The sequence below is a fragment of the Hyla sarda genome, chromosome 9 (assembly GCF_029499605.1).
Source record: "Hyla sarda isolate aHylSar1 chromosome 9, aHylSar1.hap1, whole genome shotgun sequence".
Classification (NCBI taxonomy): domain Eukaryota; kingdom Metazoa; phylum Chordata; class Amphibia; order Anura; family Hylidae; genus Hyla; species Hyla sarda.
Genome location: NC_079197.1, coordinates 63172617 through 63191729, shown reverse-complemented (window position 1 = coordinate 63191729; position 19113 = coordinate 63172617). Strand labels below are relative to the sequence as shown.

General features: G+C 43.9%; 1 protein-coding gene across 5 annotated transcripts in view; it reads left to right on the top strand.

Moving 5' to 3' along the window:
* The window catches only part of LOC130290765 (protein Shroom4-like), a 739734-nt gene that overhangs the window by 117594 nt on the left and 603027 nt on the right, over nt 1–19113 (top strand). Inside the window, exon 2 of one of the 5 annotated variants that reach the window (XM_056538827.1) lies at nt 6419–6511. The exons of the other annotated variants lie outside the window; for them this stretch is intronic. The gene's annotated coding sequence lies outside the window, so the exon portion shown is untranslated. The remainder of the gene's footprint in view (nt 1–6418; nt 6512–19113) is intronic. 5 annotated transcript variants of the gene reach the window in all.

Sequence of the window (19113 nt, the reverse complement as noted above, 5' to 3'; positions counted from 1 at the left end):
ATGCTTCCGCCTTGCTGGCTCAGCTGCTGCCTCAAGGGCAACCTGCAACTCTCTTCTCCTGATGATGATGAAGCCCCTTCTGCACCCGGCTCCCAATTGCGATCGGCTTCATCATCATCAACAACTGTCTGCTTGTCACTGATGTCCTCCTCAGGTTCCCCAACAGTGGCTGCTTCAGGACCCTGAATCCTTGCAACACCGCCTCCCACGTCGCTCTCCGCATCACTACTTGGCTGCCTAGCGGAGCAAGCAGCGCATGTCTCCTCCCCTTCTTGGCTGGGCAGTAGCTGCTGACTGTCCTCTATTAGATTGTCCTCAGTGAATAGTGGAGCTGAACCCACAGCATAAGATACTTCTTTAGGGGAGGGAACAGCATAGGACAAAGGCAATTGGAGGACAGGGACTGTTCCCGGGCTATGCCAACTGATGGTTGTGTCTGATTAACTGACCGACTGTTGACAGGGGGTATCAGATGTCACTTGTGATGAACTGGATGACCGTGTTAACCAATCGATGACGGCAGATGGGTTGCTGGTCGAGACACGACCGCTAACTGATAACAGGAGCACAGGCCTCTCGCTGCGACTCCTGCTGCGTTGCCCCTAGTCTGCTGCGACCTCTGCCTGAAGTATTTAGGCCTCTGCCACTCCTCTGTGCACGTCCTGGCACTTCTCTGCCTGACATACTTAGTGCGTATATAAGGGTATTACATTAGGCTTCACTACTCTTTAACCCCTTCACGACGAGCGACGTACATGTACGGCGCCTCGAAGTGTCACTTGGCGCGCGGCGACGTACATGTACGTCGCGGGGTTCCGGGAGCGCCGCGTCACCGGTAGCGGTGATCGGACCGGGATGACTGCTGTTATCTAACAGGAGGCATCACGGCACATCGCCGAGGGGGGTCGTGAGACCCCCCCATGACCGCGATGCGCGCAAATCGCAGGTCAATTCAGACCTGCGATCTGCGCGATTCCGGGTCATACGGGTCACTGGTGACCCGGAAAATAAGAGGGATCGTAGGTGTCCGAGACACCCTAGATCCCCCTAAAGGGATAGGAGTTTGGTGGCAGGGTTGCCACCCCTCCTATCCCTGCTATTGGTCGGCCGAGCGACCGACCGATAGCAGACCGGGGGAGGGGGGGGTTAAAGTTTGGTTCCCCCGCTTTGCCCACCTATCGGTGTCCGGGCAGAACGGGGGAACCGTCCAGGGAGGGTCGGCGCCGAAGGTCCCTACCTGGATCCCGGATCGCGATCCTCCATGCGGGGATCCCCCACGTGCGGCGGCGGCTTCTGGGTCCTGCTAGGTGAGTTGTTGCCTAGCAACATCCGGAGGGCCACAGTTTACAGTGGTCTCTAAACCGTGGCCCTCCCGATGTTGCAAAACTACAACTCCCAGCATGCCCAGACAGCTGTTTGCTGTGTGGGCATGCTGGGACTTGTAGTTTTGCAATATTTAGAGGGGTTCAGGTTGTAGATCACTAAGTGGTCTCAAACTGTAGCCCTCCAGATGTTGCAAAACTACAACTCTCAGCATGCCCAGACAGCAGTTTGCTGGCTGGGCATGCTGAGAGTTGTAGTTTTGCAACATCTGGAGGGCCACAGTTTTGAGACCACTGGACAGTGATTTACAACTTGAACCCCTTTAAATCTTGCAAAACTACAACTCCCAGCATTCAGGAACAGCATAAGGCTGTCTTGGCATGCTGGGAGTTGTACTTGCGTGCCTCCAGCCATTGCATAACTACATCTCCCAGCATGCCCTTCCGCAATCAGTACATGCTGGGAGTTGCAGTTTTGCAACAGCTGGAGGCACACTGGTTGGAAAATACTGAGTTAGGTCATAGAACCTAACTCAAGGTTTTCCAGCCAGTGTGCCTCCAGCTGTTGCAAAACTACAACTCCCAGCATGCATGGTCTGTCAGTGCATGCTGGGAGTTGTAGTTTTGACCCCCCTCCCGTGTGAATGTACAGGCTACATTCACACTGGCGGCAGATTACAGTGAGTTCCCCGCTGCAAATTTGAGATGCGGCAAATTTTCCGCCGCAGCTCAAACTCCTAGCGGGAGACTCAGTGTAATCCGCCGTCAGTGTGAATGTAACCTAAAAACACTACACTGCACTAACATAAAATAAAGAGTAAAACACTACACATACACACGTACACTGCCCCCCCACCCCCCTTCTCCAATAAAAATTAAAAACGTATTGTACGGCAGTGTTTCTAAGATGGAGCCTCCAGCTGTTGCAAAACAAAAACTCCCAGCATTTCTGGACAGCAATTGACTGTCCAGGCATGCTGGGAGTTTAGCAACAGCTGGAGGCGCCCTGTTTGGGAAACACTGGCGTAGAATACCCCTATGTCCACCCCTATGCAAGTCCCTAATTCAGGCCTCAAATGCACATGGCGCTCTCACTTTGGAGCCCTGTCGTATTTCAAGGCAACAGAATAGGGTCACATTTGGGGGGCTTTTTCTTCTTTTACCCCTTATGAAAAGGAACAGTTGGGGTCTACACCAGCATGTTAGTGTAAAAAAATAAAAAATTTTACACTAACATGCAGGTGTAGCCCTATACTTTTCATTTTCTCAAGAGGTAAAAGGGAAAAACGCCCCCCAAAATTTGTAACACAATTTCTCCCGAGTACGGAGATACCCCATATGTGGGCGCAAAGTGCTCTGGGGGCGCACAACAAGGCCCAGAAGGGAGAGTGCGCCATGTACATTTGAGGTGATTTGCACAGAGGTGGCTGATTGTTACAGTGGTTCTGACAAACGCAAAAAAAAAAAAACACACCCACATGTGACCCCATTTCGGAAACTACACCCCTCACGGAATGTAATGAGGAGTGCAGTGAGAATTTACACCCCACAGGTGTCTGACGGATCTTTGGAACAGTGGTCCGTGAAAATGAAAAATTTTGCACAGCCCACTGTTCCAAAGATCTGTCAGACACCAGTGGGGGGTAAATGCTCACTGTACCCCTCATTACATTCTGTGAGGGGTCTAGTTTCCAAAATGGTATGCCATGTGGGGGTTATTTTGCTGTTCTGGCACCATAGGGGCTTCCTAAATGCGACATGCCCCCCGAGCAAAATTTGCTCTCAAAAAGCCAAATATGACGCCTTCCCTTCTGAGCATTGTAGTTCGCCCATAGTGCACTTCAGGTCCACTTATGGGGTACCTCCATACTCAGAAGAGATGGGGTTACAAATTTTGGGGGGTCTTTTCTGCTATTAACCCTTGCAAAAATGTGAAATTTGGGGGGAAACCCACATTTTTGTGAATTTTTTTTTTTTTTTTTTTACATATGCAAAAGTCGTGAAACACCTGTGGGGTATTAAGGCTCACTTTATCCCTTGTTACGTTCCTCAAGGGGTCTAGTTTCCAAAATGGTATGCCATGTTTTTTTTTTTTGCTGTTCTGGCACCATAGGGGCTTCCTAAAGGTGACATGCCCCCCAAAAACCATTTCAGAAAAACCTACTCTCTAAAATCCCCTTGTCGCTCCTTCGCTTCTGAGCCCTCTACTGCACCCGCCGAACACTTTACATAGACATATGAGGTATGTGCTTACTCGAGAGAAATTGGGCTACAAATATAAGTATACATTTTCTCCTTTTACCCCTTGTAAAAATTCAAAAATTGGGTCTACAAGAACATGCGAGTGTAAAAAATGAAGATTTTGAATTTTCTCCTTGACTTTGCTGCTTTTCCTGTGAAACACCTAAAGGGTTAAAACATTTACTGAATGTCATTTTGAATACTTTGGGGGGTGCAGTTTTTATAATGGGGTCATTTGTGGGGTATTTCTAATATGAAGACCCTTCAAATCCACTTCAAACCTGAACTGGTCCCTGAAAAATTGCAAGTTTGAAAATTTTGTGAAAAATTGGAAAATTGCTGCTGAACTTTGAACCCTCTGGTGTCTTCAAAAAGTAAAAACTGGTCAATTTTATGATGGAAATATATAGTAGACATATTGTATATGTGAATCAAAAAAAAATTATTCGGAATATCCATTTTCCTTACAAGCAGAGAGCTTCAAAGTTAGAAAAATGAAAAATTTTTAATTTTTTAATCAAATTTTGGAATTTTTCACCAAGAAAGGATGCAAGTTACCACAAAATTTTACCACTAAGATAAAGTAGAATATGTCACGAAAAAATAACCTCAGAATCAGATTGATAACAGAAAGCATTCCAGAGTTATTAATGTTTAAAGTGACAGTGGTCAGATTTGCAAAAAAGGGCTTCGTCCTAGAGGTGAAAATGGGCTCCGTCCTTAAGGGGTTAAACAGTATTTGCTAGCACAGCAGCAGGTGATTACTTTTGGCTGTCCTTTCACAGTACATAGGCCCTTGACAGATTAACAGGTACAAAATGGTACACTACTTAGATGTACGTATGTGGTATGCACGTATGAGGGAAAAAATGCGCAACAGTACACTTGGATAACGTATTTTCGTAAAACACCAGCCGGTGATTGCTTTTGCCTGGACTTTCCCAGTATCTAGACTTGTTACAGATTTACAGATACAAAATAGTAGGTTTGTGAAGGTCGCTGTGTGTGAAGGTCACGTGAGAGCAGGTCCCTGCTGAGACACATAGGGAAGCAGCGGCCGGAGGAACAAAGAACGAGTGAGCGGTCAACACGATTAATAAGAGGTTCTATCTCTTGGACTCCTGGATAAAACGGTCTGGATAACGCAGAGTGGTGAGTGTGTGATAAATTTTATAAGTGACTGGGACTATTATCGTTATAGGGCAAGTGGAGCTCTGGAAATAAATTAGACTTGCTGTATATTATAGAGCACCCTAGCCGCTCTTTGTTCCGGGCTGAAAGGGGTATTCAGCCAAGGACTCTTTAATATGGCCGCAGCAGCAGCTAAAAGAAGGGCCAAAGCTTTGGCAAAAGCCCTTGCAATACAGCAGGCGGTGGTGGCGAATCATCATTTGTGGGGTTTGAGGACCAATCTGAGGCATCCCCAAATGAAAGCTTGGAGGTCTCTGGCCAAGCAAGTGGGCACCAGGGTCCATCTAGTGCATTTACGGTGGAAAATTTATCTATAAGAGCTACTGAGCATACTCTGCAGGCGATTGGCCAAGTACTGCCAGAGGGTAATCCTCCACAAGCTATATACGCCACCGTTGTACCAAGTAATACACCCAGAATTTCTACCGGACAGGTCATGCAGGACAAAGAGCCTACATTAAGAGATATTATGTCTGCCATTACTGGTTTATCTGCTCAAGTGGGACACTTACAGCAGGACATCTCAATCCTAAGGAATGATTTTCAAAAAATCTCAGAAAGAGTAACTCACTCAGAACATAGGTTGTGTAAGGTGGAAGAAAAAAATTCTGCTGAGATTGTGGTATTGTCAGATAAAATCGATGATACTGAAAATAGATCAAGGCGGAACAATATTTGCTTTCTGGGGTTCCCAGAAAAAGCGGAAGGGGCTAATATGATAGACTTCTTGGAAAAATTGATTATTGAAAATTTTGGCCGGGACTCTCTTTCTAATATCTTTGCGATTGAACGGGCACATAGGGTGTCATCTAGGATAATGACTCCCGGGCAGCTCCCTTGTCCAATTATAGCCAGACTACTTCACTATAAGGATAAGGAAGTTATTATCCGCCTGGCAAGATCTGCCCAGGACCTCCGGTATAATGGAGTGCGGATATCGCTGTTTTCAGCCTATTCCATAGAAGTACAGAAGAAGAGAGCAAAGTTTAAGGATGTAAAAAAGAGATTGCAGCAGTTATCAGTTTCTTATGCTATGCTTTACCCCGCTCAGAATGGTGGCTCTTGATACGACGCATTTTTTTGATAATGCAGAGGACGCCTGTAATTGGCTGGAAATGAATGAAGGACGTATCAGACAAGCTAGGCTTTAGGAGAAGTATTGTGAGAGGCATGCTGGGGGTGGCTATTTTTGGCCTTGTATAAAGCGTATATTGGGTCATTTATGTTTGGTCATTATATTGGACTTTGTATAAAGTATATACCGGGTCAGTTATGTTTGGTTAATATATTGGTGGTTCCCGATAAGGTGGGGACGGGGTTTTGAGGGGTGATACTCCTACGGGTGTTGTGTTGGGGCTGGGTAACAGACTCGGTACCTCCCACTCTCCGGGATCGGAGAGGTTATGGTTAGTTGTAGGGATAGGGTGTTTTTCAATAAAAGATGCTGCAAAAATAATAAATGTACCGGTTCCGGGTTTCTTTCTCACCTGTCTTTGTTTTGTTATTATTCCTACTACTTCTCCCTTTGTTTTTGATGGTATTCAGAGATACTCATGTCTGTGTCGGTATTTAGTTGGAATGTAAGAGGACTACTAGACCATAATAAGAGGGAAGCAATCTTCCAGGCTTTACTAAAATCAAAGGCGTCAATTTTTTGTCTGCAGGTGACACATCTTACCCCGGAGTGCCTGCATATTGTAAAGAAACCATGGATAAGAATAGCATATCATTCTACCTATACCAACCTCTCACGGGGAGTGAGTATACTAATACATCGTAAATTGATGCTTACTGTTATTAAAGAATATGTAGATGCCCGGGGCAGATTTGTGGCTATTGTGTGTGAAAATAGTATGCAAAAGTTCCTAATTATAAATATATATATCCCGCCACCATATTCATCTAATATTTTATGGAAGATACTCTCTATTTTCTTTCTATATTTAGATTTCCCTGTATTGCTGGTTGGTGACTATAATAACGTTATCAATAATGTACTGGATAGGTATCCCTCTCCAGATAATCTAGGGGAAGGTAAAACCACTCCTTTCGGCACTCTGCTCAGAGAGGCAGGGTTGTCGGATTTATATCGACTTAGATACCCTGTGAGCAGACAGTATTCGTGCTGTTCGTCTACCTACTCGTCCTTGTCGAGAATCGATCTGGCACTGGGGAATGCTCTGATCATACCATACGTAAAGGATGTGATATATGCAACACGTACTTTGTCGGATCATTCCCCAGTGCGGATCGATATTGAATGGACGAAGAATTGGGGAGGAAAATACTTGTGGAAGCTAAATCCTTATTGGCTGGGTATTATAGATGCTACCCAGAGTATAAAGGGATTAATTATAGAGTATTTTACTACCAATGCTAATACTTCATCTGATGTAAAGCTCTTGGCAAAAGTTGTGGCCCTACGGTTAAATAAAGTTATAGCAAAACTGATCCATCCAGATCAAACCGGATTCATCCCAACCAGATCAGCATCTATGAATATTAGGAGGGTGTTTTTGAGTCTTCCAGTTCCTCCGGACTCCCCCAAAGACAGGGCCATTTTTCCATTAGATGCGCAGAAAGCTTTTGATTCGGTGGAGTGGCCCTGTCTTTGGGCGACTCTGGAGGCCATGAGGTTTGGACCAAAATTTATCTCATGGATCAGGATGCTGTATAAGAACCCGATAGCACGTATTAGAATAAATGGTTGTATGTCTGAAAGCATTCCATTATATCGGGGGACAAGACAAGGATGCCCACTGTCTTCCTTTCTGTTTACAATTATAATGGAGCCATTAGCGGAATACATCCACACTTCATCAGAGATAGTGGGTTTCCAGTATGGGGATTATTCTAATAAGATTTCATTATATGCTGATGACACTTTACTTTTTCTGCATGATATGGGCTCTTTACTTCGGGCCACTGTAAAGGCGTTTAGACGCTTTGGCAGTTTTTCCGGAATTACTATAAACTGGGAGAAATCATACCTACTTCCATTAGATAGACAAATTACAAATATACAGATTAATAAGGACCTCACAATTGAATGCATCAAACATGTAAAATATTTAGGTATAGAACTTTCCCCTTCGATACAAGAATATGAAAAATGTAATCTCCTTCCTCTACTTAATCGCATTAAAAAGAAAAAAATAGCCTGGAGTAAAATAAATCTCTCTCCAATTGGCCGAGTAAATCTAATTAAAATGATTGTTATGCCGCAACTCCTGTATTTCCTGCATAACTCCCCAATTTGGCTGTCTTTCTCCCTGTTTCACAGAATAAATGTTCAATTATGTGATATGATTTAGAGAAAGCCAAAAATTTAATTAGAGTATCTTCAAAGAGAGAAGACAGATGTAGGATTGGCATTGTGGAATCCATGGATATATTTCCTTGGATCTCAATGCCAACATATCAGGTGTTGGGATCTTGAGGAATCTCCCACCGATAGTATGCGCATAATGATGAGTGCTCTTGCAACAAATAATTTAACAATGGCGTTAGAGAAAGGTGAATTTAAAACTAAAAAATATTCATATTTCCAAACATTTAACTTAATTCATAAATCCTGGAACAAAGTAAAACAAATTAGAGGGGTGGGTAAGTGTAATGAATATACCCCAATATGGGGGAATCATACCCTACCTGAGTTAATAAAACTACAAGGGTTCGGTGACTGGAGAAAACTCGGTATAACCCGGTTAAAGGATAGTTTGTTAAATGACTCACTCCGTACGTTTGCAGAGTTACAGAATTATTTTCACCTACCCCGAGAGGCTTTTTTTCAGTACCTCCAGTTATCACATGCTATTATGGCTCAGCAGAGATATTGTTCACTTACTATATCCAAGGATATAGCTCTAGACTTTATATTAAAACAAAAAAAGCAAAAAGGGTTTATCTCTCAGCTATATCGTCTTCTGGCCACTAAGGGATGGACGAGCCAAGTAATACCAGTCTTTGATAAATGGCAATGAGTTTTGCAATAGCTGGAGGCACCCTGGTTGGGAAACACTGGTTGGTAAACACTGCAGTAGACAGTCCCCTTCACTTACCAGGTGGCTGCATCCAGCAGTGCACCACATTTCATCGACGATGCTGCTGCTGTAGGAGTCGGAGGCAAAAGACACCGCGCAGCTCCACCACATGACGAGCGGTGCGCGGCCATACAGAAATGGCGGCCGCGTAATGACGTAGAGCTTAGTGACGCCCCCTTGCTGTGATTTTGGGAACGTCATTACGCAGCCACCATATCTGTAAGGCCGCCCACCGCTCGTAAGCTGGGGGAGGAGCCTCTTCGCAGCAATGAAAGGTATTTCATCTGGGGACGCCAGGTCGGCACAATGAATGAAAGCCAGAGGCAGAGCGGCTTGCAGCGGCGGGCCCGGGCGACTTGCTGGCAGCAGCGGGCCCGGGATCTGATGACCCTTGCGATTAGTGTTGAGCGGCATAGGCCATATTCGAATTCGTGAATATTCGCGAATATATGGACGAATATTCGTCATATTCGCGAATATTCGCATATTCGTAATATTCTCGTTTTATTTTCGCATATGCGAATATTCGCGTGTGCGAAAATTAACATATACAAAAATTAGCGTATACAAAAATTAGCATAAGCGAAAATTCGCACATGCTAATATTCGCATATGCAAATTCTTGCACGCCAGTCTCACACAGTAGTATTACAGCCTTCTTTACACCACACAAGCTGGAAGCAGAGAGGGGTGATCACTGTGATGTGTACTGTGAAAAAAATAAATAAAATTAAATGAATATTCGTAATTACGAATATATATGCGATATTCGCGAATAATATTCGAATTGCGAATATTCGCGAGCAACACTACTTGCGATCACTATAGCTACGCCACTGGCGGTATGCACTGATGAGGGCAGAAAAATGCACAACAATACGCCAAAAAACTCTGTATTTTTTAAAAACACCAGCCAGCGAGTATTGTTGCTTAGACTTTCACAGTATGTAGGCTCTTGACAGATTAACAAGTACAAAATGGTACTCTAATTAGTTGGACGTATACGGTATGAGATCCAGGCATGAGCAGTCATGCGGCAGAATCATCGATCAATGGTTTCCTATGAGAAACCAGTGATCAATGATAAAGATCAGTGTGTGCAGTGTTATAGGTCCCAATGGGAGCTATAACACTGCAAAAAAAAAGTGAAAAAAAAAAAGTGAATGAATATCATTTAACCCCTCCCCTATTAAAAGTTTGAATCACCCCCCTTTTCCCATAAAAAAAAACACAGTGTAAATAAAAATAAACATATATGGTATCACCGTGTGCGGAAATGTCCGAATTATAAAAATATATCATTAATTAAACCGCTCGGTCAATGGCGTGCGCGCAAAAAAATTCCAAAATCCAAAATAGTTCATTTTTGGTCACTTTTTATATCATTTAAAAATGAATAAAAACCGATCAATAAGTCCTATCAATGCAAAAATGGTACCGTTAAAAACTTAAGATCATGGTGCAAAAAATGAGCCCTCATACCACCCCATACACGGAAAAATAAAAAAGTTATAGGGGTCAGAAGATGACAATTTTAAACATATTAATTTTCCTGCATGTAGTTATGATTTTTTCCAGAAGTATGACAAAATCAAACCTATATAAGTAGGGTATCATTTTAATCGTATGGACCTACAGAATAAAGATAAGGTGTCATTTTTACCGAAAAATGTACTACGTAGAAACGGAAGCCCCCAAAAGTTACAAAACGGCGTTTTTTTTTCAATTTTGTCGCACAATGTTTTTTTTTTCTGTTTCACCGTAGATTTTTGGGCAAAATGACTGATGTCATTAAAAATTAGAATTGGTGGCGCAAACAATAAACAATCATATGGATTTTTAGGTGCAAAATTTAAAGAGTTATGATTTTTTAAAGGCAAGGAGCAAAAAACGAAAATGCAAAAACGGAAAAACCCCCGGTCCTTAAGGGGTTTAACCCTAAATTGCACTATGTCACAGAATGTTAAGAATGGTGTGAAAAATCTTTCTTGCCTCCTGTGATAAGGTGGTTCATAAAGTTCAGGCAGCTTGTTGATATGTATGAGGCAACGAAAAGCTATCTGTCCCTCTCTGATAAAATGCTCAATAAAGTGAATAGGAGGTTTATGGCGTAAAATCCTTTTCAGTCAGAACAAGCAAAGCACTGCACTTATCTCTATCAACATTGCTGATGTGACTAGCAGTTGGCAGGGGAACGCTGTGGTATGAGCAATTCAGCATGTCTGTAACACACACAGACACACAGTCCGTCCTATCTCTGCAGTGTATATGGCATGAAATGAGCATCCACAAAATGGCTGCTAATTATATAGGGCTGTGGCATCACAAAAACTAAAATAGCAACATAGTACCGGGGTATAAATGTATCAATGAGACATGTACTATGTCTAAAAAACTATATTTTTATCCCCAGTACAAAGGGCTTCATATATGACCTCCACAAATTAGTAAACAAAACACCAAAGAAAACTGAGTCATTTAGATAGAATAAAACATGATCACTTTTATAAGTTACATTAAAAATATAAGAACAAGGGAAAGGCAGACCAGGTGGGGGAGACTAGACAAAAAGGGGAGACACTACCTGCTCATGTGCATAGGAAATATAATTCAATAAAGGTGCATGGTGCATTTAATAAAGTGCATACATCTGAGGGTCAAAGAAGGACCTCTATAAAGTGCACATAACTTAGAAATACAAACATGCATACCACTCGTAGAGAGCACAATGGATAATACCAGCAGCAGAGCAGGAGCGACGCCACCCAGTAAGGAGAATACAGAATTATATCAGTGACTACTGGTGACGTCTTCTCTATAGTCTTTCCTTATCTAATTCAGATGCTACATACCGCCAGGACATGTTCCAGCTAAATTTTCTCTCAGCAGAACTTGACGCCCAGATGGTTTCTATGTCAGCGGATTCTGATCCTCTATATGAAAACAATAATTATTATAATACTGCCAAACACTGTATTCTTCTAATACAATACCGCCACATACCCTCTGAATACAATTCTGACACACTGTACCTCCTGAATATACAACACACTGTACCCTCTGAATATAATACCGCCACACACCGTACCCTCTGTATATAATACTATCACACACTGCACCCTCTGTATATAATACTATCACAGACTGCACCCTCTGAATATAATACTATCACACACTGCACCCTCTGAATATAATACTACCACACACTGTGCCCTCTGAACAGGGGCGTAGCTAGAAACCACAGGGCCCTGATGCGAAAAATTGTCCTGGGCCCCCCTACCCATACCCTCCTCCCCCCTGACGACCTGCTTTCTCAATCCCTGACGACCCCCTTACTCGGCCTCAGCCGCACAAAAATATCAGTGACTACAGCACAGATGGGACAGAGTCAGGAGAAAAAAGTGACTTACAGACAGGGACGGACTGGGATCAAAAATAGGCCCGGGCATTTTAAAATAAGCAGTCCATTTTTATGGTGGGGTGCGACTGATGGGACCTCCACCAATCCCCTTTGTTCAAGTGGCTCTCCAATTGTTGGAAAGCTGCAACTCCCATCGTGTCTGAAGAGCCTCAGGATTTATGGGAGTTGTAGTTTTGCAACAGCTGGAGAGCCACAGATTGGAGTACAGTGTAATCCATCATCACTGCAGAACTTACAACTGACTACAACTCTGATAGGACAGTCAGGAGAAAACACACTATCAGTGACCTGAGTGACGTCTTTCCTTTTCTTCCTTATCCGGTCCAGACGTCAGGATTTCTTCCAGCTACATCTTCTCTGCAGAGTCTGACACCCGGACATCATTGGCTCCTTAATTTGTCAGCAGATCCTTAATCTCTGTATGAAGACAATAATCATTAGATTTCTACCAAATACTGTACCCCTGAATATAATACTGTCAACCACTGTGCCCCCTGAATATAATACTGCTAACCATTGTACCACCTAAAAATAATACTGCCACACACTGCACCCTCTAAATATATTATTGCCACACACTGCACTCTCTAAATATATTATTGCCACACACTGTACCCTCTGAATATAATACAGGTACACATTTTACCACATGAGTAAAATACTACCACACACTGTAGACTCTAAATATTACCCTACTATACACTGTACACTGAATATAATTAGAGATGAGCGAACTTTTCAAAAATTTGATTTGGCCAATTCGCCGAATTTTCCCGAAAAGTTTGTTTCGATCCGAATTTATTAGCGGCGAATCGATGTTAAAAAAGGCTATTTCTAGCCTACATACAGCCTCTATAGGGGTATAGAACACTTTGCTGTGTCGTAAAACGCATATGGAGTGTGCTGGTGTAGTGAAATAATACTGTTATTCAGAATAGCATGCAGATTACCGGCATCGCTCCTAAAATCACTGCCGCACAGCAGCACAATGACAGAGCCTGGTGGTGGCATCAGTGTCAGGAGACCATATGGTGACTGAATGACATAGCATGGACATAGCGTGGCAAGAGGAGACCATTTAGTGGCTGAATGGCACAGCGTGGAGTTGGCTGATGCACTAGTACACTACACACCAGGGCTTCACAATCCCCCCCAAAAAAACAACACAATATATGACATTTTTTACAAAGACTTCTCATTGGTAGCACCAGCTATCCAAAAATTAGAAATTTCCAGACCCAGGCACCACCTCTGTGGCATCAGTAACCCATATATCGCCTGTAGGACACAGCCTGGAGTTGGCTGATGCACCAGTATACACCAGGGCTTCACAATCCCCCCTCCAAAATCAACACAATGAGAAATTTTTGTCAAAGATTTCTCATTGGTAGCCCCCGCTATCCAAAAAAGTGAAATTTCCAGAACCAGGCCCCACCCCTGTGGCATCAGTAACCCATATATTGCCTGCATGACACAGTCTGGAGTTGACTGATGCAAGAGTACACACCAGGGCTTCACAATCCCCCCCCCCCCCCCCCAAAAAAAAAGCAACACAATATATGAAATTTTTGTCAAAGATTTCTCATTGGTAGCACCCGCTATCCAAAAATTTGAAATTTCAAGACCCAGGCCCCACCTCTGCGGCATCAGGAACCCATATATTGCCTGAAGGACACAGCCTGGAGTTGGCTGATACACCAGTACACACCCGAGCTTCACAATCCCCTCCAAAAAACAACAACATTTTAGAAATTTTTTTAAGAAATACCTTTGTGTAAGAACAAGCACATATCCAACAGTTCACAAGACTCTATAATGCAGGACGGTGGACCACCCAAAGACATTCTTCTCAAAAATAATAAACCACACAATGTTAGAATTTTTTTTACAAAAACGAATTCAATATGTGTGTAAGCGCATCTGTCTCCAAAAGATCAGATCACCAAAGGACTTTTTTCGCCCAAAATGATGAAGCAGAGTTAATCCCTGTCCGTATTTATTTATTTATTTATTTTTTTTTCATTAAAAAATCACACGCAACAAGCGTTCCGTTGTGTAACAATTAGCATTCTGGAAAATAAAATTTTATTACTGATAAAATTATCAGTAAATAAAAAAAAAAAAACACTACCCAAGAGTGTTTAATTACCCCATACATTGCACCAGGAGCAGTCAAGAGTAGGCCTCAGCAGTACCCAAGAGGCTTTAATAACCCCCTACCTTTGCACGATCAATTGCGAGATCGAGCAATACCAGGTGTGTTATGCCCTCTGATTTCCGGGGCCGCAGGCGCGCTCCACTGAACGGATTAGCGTGTCTCTATCTTTTATCGACCGGTGCTGGTAACCCGCTAACTCCCGGAAAGGTGAGCTGCCGCAAAGCATGTGGTCTCCCCCGGGCACGTTTGGCTCCAGAATTTCCACTACTGCCACACCACGCTGACTGCCAACCATGCTACCGCCTTGCTGACTCAAGGGCAACCTGCAACTCTCTTCTTCCGATAATGAACCCCCTTCTCCTGAGATCGAGCGATAACAGGTGTGTTATGCCCTTAGATGTCTGGGGCCACAGGCGCGCTCCACTGAACGGATTAGGGTGTGTCCATCTTTTTTTGTAGCACCCGCAATCCAAAAATTTTAAATTCCCAGACCCAGGCCTCACCTCTGCGGCATCAGGAACCCATTTATTGCCTGAAGGACAAAGCCTGGAGTTGGCTGATGCACCAGTACACACAGGGCTTCACAATCCGCCCCTAAATAAACAAAATTGTATAAATTTTTTTTTTTAATTTACAACTTTGTGTAAGCACAAGCGCATATCGAACATTTCAGTTGACTCTATAAGGCAGGACGGTGGACCACCCAAAGACTTTCTTCTCAAAAACAATGAACCACACAATTGTTGAATTTTTTTTTTTTTAATTTGAAATTCCTAGACCCAGGCCCCACCTCAGCGGCATCAGTAACCCATAGATTGCCTGAAAAACACAGCATGGAGTTGGCTGATGCACGAATACACAACCGGGCTTCACAATCCACCCCAAAAAAACGCATTTTTTTTTTAAATTGTCTGACAAAATACCTTTTTGTAAAAACAAGCGCATATACAGCAGTTCAGAAGACTCTATAATGCAGGACGGTGGACCACCCAAAGACATTCTTCTATAATATAATAAACCACACAATATGTTCAATTTTTTTAAATAATAGAAATTCCAAGACCAAGGCCCCACCTCTGCTGCATCAGTAACCCATATATTGCCTAACGGACACAGACTGGAGTTGACTGATGCACGAGTACACACTACACACCAGTCACCCGGGCTTCATAATCCACCCCAAAAAAACGCAAAATTTTATCGAAATTGTCTGACAAAATACCTTTTTGTTAAAACAAGCGCATATACAGCAGTTCAGAAGACTCTATAATGCAGGACGGTGAACCACCCAAAGACATTCTTCTATAATATAATAAACCACACAATATGTTCAAATGTTTTTTAAATAATTGAAATTCCAAGACCAAGGCCCCACCTCTGCTGCATCAGTAACCCATATATTGCCTAACGGACACAGACTGGATGCATGAGTACACACTACACACCCATCACCCGGGCCTCACAATCCACCCCAAAAAAACGCAAAATTTTATCGAAATACCTTTTTTTTTTTTTTTTAAAACAAGCGCATATACAGCAGTTCAGAAGACTCTATAATGCAGGATGGTGGATCACCCAAAGATATTCTTCTCAAAAGTAATAAACCACACAATGTTTGAAATTTGGTTAAAAAAATGATTACATGTGTGTAAGTGCATCTGTCTCCAAAAAATCAGATGGCAAAAGGATTCTATTCGCCAAAAATGGTTAAGCAGAGTTAATCCCTCTCCATCTATTTATTTATTTTTTTCATTAAAAAATCACACGCAACAAGCGTGTAACGGTTAGCATTCTGCAAAATTCAATTTTATTACTGATAAAATTACCAGTAAATTTAACAATAACACTACCCAAGAGTGTTTAATTACCCCATACATTGCACCAGGAGCAGTCAGGAGTAGGCCTCAGCAGTACCCAAGAGGCTTTAATAACCCCTACCTTGCCCGATCAATTGCGAGATCGAGCAATAACAGGTGTGTTATGGCCTCAGATGTCCTGGGCCGCACTAGCGCTCCACTGAATGGATTAGCGTCTCTCTATCTTTCAAGGACAGGTGCGTGTTGCACGCTGAAACCAGTTCGTGATAGGGATCTGTGATTGCAATTATTTAATCTTAAAACGAGGAATTACCAGTAAGTGAGGGTCATAAGCTGGCGTTTATTAAGTCCCTGCCCCTTGTACACACCGCCCGTCGCTATAAGCGATTGGATTAGTTAGTGAGTTGGTTAGTGAGGTCCTCGGATCGGCCCAGGCGGGGTAGGAGAAGGCCCTGGCAGAGCGCCGAGAATTTAACGATCATTGTTGAAATTTGCATTAAGCATGTATTTAGCTACTGCTAAACATCCAAAAATTTAAGGCCCAAGGCCAGAGGCACCAGGGAGGCAACTAGTTCCTGAAAGACACAGAATGAGTCTGGAGCATGCATTTGCAGTACCCAAGAGGTTTTCATAACCCCTTACATTTAAAGATCAATGTTGACATTTGCATTAAGCATGTATTTATCTACTGCTAAACTTCAAAAAATTATAGGCCCAAGGCCTGAGGCACCATGGAGGCAAGTAGTTTGTGAAAGACACAGAATGAGTCTGGAGCAGTCATTCGCAGTACCAAAGAGGGTTTCATAACCCCTTACATTTAAAGATCAATGTTGACATTTGCATTAAGCATGTATTTAGCTACTGCTAAACTTCAAAAAAATTATAGGGCCAAAGCCAGAAGCTTCAGTTTTCCCCATATTAGGAGCATAGTTGTCCCCCAGATTAGGCAGCATAGATGTCCCCCAGATTAGGACCATAGTTGTCCCCCAGATTAGGCAGCATAAATGTCACCCAGATTAGGAGCATACTTGTCCCCCAGATTAGGCAGCATAGATGTCCCCCAGATTAGGCAGCATAGTTGTCCCCCAATCAGCGCGGGCCGGTCAGAGCCAATCAAAGGGCCATATGTGTCAAGCGGGCCGTACAATAACCATGTCTGCCCCAGAGGGTTTCATAACCAACCACAATAGAGAAAATTTTGTTGTAGGAGCATGGTCAATCTACTCAGACCCATCTGTCATTGGTGGCTGGAAATCCTGGTTAATCCATCCCTGATTCATGTTGACAAACGTCAGTCTCTCCACATTTTTAGTGGACAGACGAGTTCGCCTTGGGGTGACTATGGCCCCAGCCGCACTAAACACCCGCTCTGATGGCACACTACTGGCCGTGCAGGACAGCTTTTCCAGGGCAAACTCCGCTAGTTGCGGCCATAAATCGAATTTGGCTGCCCAGAAGTCCAGCGGATCTTCAACGGTTGTTGGCAGGGTCATGTCGAGGTAAGCCATCACCTGCTGGTTCAGGTCCTGCTCCATGTCCACCTGCTGCTGATGAGTAGCTTCACTATGCGGCTGAAGGAAGCTACTCATCAGCGACTGTAGACTCAGGCTTCTGCTGATTGAGCTGGTACTGCTCCATCCACCCCTCCCCTCCCCAGCGGCCATGTCAGTGGAAGGTGAGCGCAGAGGGCCCCCTGAGTCAGACCTGCGAGTGGATTGACCATGTGGCCGATAGGCATCGGCCAACCAACTACATAGAAGCTCCCTGAAGTAGGTCAGTTTGTCCTCCCTCTCAGTGGGTGTAAAAAAGGCCCCCATTCTGGGCCGGTAGCGAGGGTCTAATAAGGTGGAGATCCAGAAGTCATCGTGCTGACGAATTTTGACAATTCGGGGGTCACTACGCAAGCAACTCAGCATGCATCGTTCCATTTGTGACAGTGACTCACTGGGACTATCTGCCTTCATCTCCACTGCATACTGCCACGGTGTGTCTGGGTCCTCTGTCTCGCCTCCCTCGTAATAACCCTCCAGCTCCTCTGGCTGCTCCTGCTGCTCCCCTCCTGTCCAATGACCAGAAACACCGGCCATCTCATCCACCGTAAACTATGTTCCGCTCTGCCCCTCATCATTTTTTTGGAGTAAATGTAGGAGTGGAATTACGTCGTTCATGGCGTAATTCGAGCGACTAACAAAAAATGTGGCTTCCTCAAAGGGCCTCAGCAAACGGCAGGTGTCACGTATGAGCTGCCACTCGTTCACATTGAAGTTACACAGGGGAGTACTCCTATCTGCTTGTATCATCAAAAATTCGTGATGGCTTTTCTTTGTTCGTATAGTCTGTCCAACATATGGAGGGTGGAATTCCAATGTGTGGCAACGTCACAAATGAGACTATGTTGTGGGATACCGTTCTGACGCTGCAGCTCAAGCAAAGTGTGCGTGGCGGTGTACGAGTGGCTGAAGTGCATGCACAGTTTCCTTGCCATTGTCAGGACATCTTGCAAATGGGGTGAAGATTTGATGAACTTCTTGACTACCAGATTCAACACATGTGCCATGCAGGGCGAATGGTTAACACTTCCTTGTCGCAGTGCGGCCACAATGTTCTTCCCATTGTTGGTCACCATGGTTCCCATTTCCAGATTTCGTGGAGTAAGCCATACTCTGATTTCTTCCCAAATGAACTTCAGCAGTTCCTCCCCTGTGTGACTCCGTTCGCCAAGACAAACCATGTGAAGGACGGCTTGACACCGCTGTGCCCTACACACGTGGTACGATGAAGGGCCACCGAGATTTGGATGTGCAGTGGAGGCCAGGGACACGGGGGAGGAGGAGGAGGAGGCGCACACTGTAAAAGGACCAACTGCCTGGGAGCGAGAGCGTGGAGGAGGAAGCGGTGTGACCTGTCCAAGTTGCTGCTG